This window comes from Apteryx rowi, unplaced genomic scaffold (genome assembly GCF_003343035.1).
Source record: "Apteryx rowi isolate R43461 unplaced genomic scaffold, aptRow1 scaffold_2, whole genome shotgun sequence".
Classification (NCBI taxonomy): Eukaryota; Metazoa; Chordata; class Aves; order Apterygiformes; family Apterygidae; genus Apteryx; species Apteryx rowi.
The window spans coordinates 1,973,166-1,973,911 of NW_020448307.1; the positions used below are offsets into that span (position 1 = coordinate 1,973,166).

At 81.6% G+C, this 746-nt stretch overlaps 1 protein-coding gene across 8 annotated transcripts in view; it reads left to right on the forward strand.

Moving 5' to 3' along the window:
* The first annotated feature begins 460 nt into the window (after positions 1-460).
* AFF4 (AF4/FMR2 family member 4) overlaps positions 461-746 on the forward strand; it is a 58,966-nt gene continuing 58,680 nt past the window's right edge. For 4 of the 8 annotated variants that reach the window (XM_026063411.1, XM_026063412.1, XM_026063413.1 and 1 more), the window contains exon 1: positions 462-483. The gene's annotated coding sequence lies outside the window, so the exon portion shown is untranslated. The other 4 variants (XM_026063417.1, XM_026063416.1, XM_026063415.1 and 1 more) reach the window with 2 other exon arrangements.

The window sequence follows — 746 nt, forward strand, 5'->3', positions numbered from 1 at the left end:
AAGCGGCGGCCGCCAAAGCTTTCCTCCGCCTCGGCCGCGCTAAATTGAACGCGCCGGCGGCCGCGGCTCCCTGAGGGGCGCTAACAGCCGCGAGGGGCGGGGCCGCCGGGGCGCTAACGGCCGCGGGGGGCGGGGCCTCGCCCCTGAGCCTGGCGCGTGACGAAGGGCCGCGGTGGGGGGCGGGGCCRCCCCGCGCGGGTCACGTGCCCTTTCCCCCCCTCTCCACCCCGCCGGCGCGGCCGTGCGAGGCGGTGTCACGTGTGAGCGGCGGCGGGGCGGGGCCGCGCGGCGCGCGGGGGCTGCCGGGTAATCCGAGTGCCCGGCTGCGGGAGGAGGCCGGAGCGGGCGCGGGGGGCGGAGGGCTGCCGAGGCCCACGTCGCCGGCCCACCGCCACGCCGACCGCCCCGCGCCTCGCCGCCAGCCCGGACCCGGCCCGCGATGGAGCGCCGGGACCCCTGGGGAGCTGCCGGCCTCTCCCGCCCGTGAGCCGCGCCTCCTCCCTTCCCCCCTCCCCCCCCTTCCTCCGTCTCCTTCCTCCCGGGGCCTCGCCGCCGCCCGCCCCGGGGGCTCCCTCGCGCCTCCTCGCCCCCCTCTCCCCGGTGGCGGCAGCCAGGAAATGGTCCGGGCCTAGCGGAGCGACGAACGGAGGTGAGACGCGGCCGGCGGTGGGGACGCGCCGGGCCCGGGCCGCCGCGGGGCAGGGCCTCCCCGGGGGAGGAGGAGGAGGGAGGGGGGGGATCCCGGC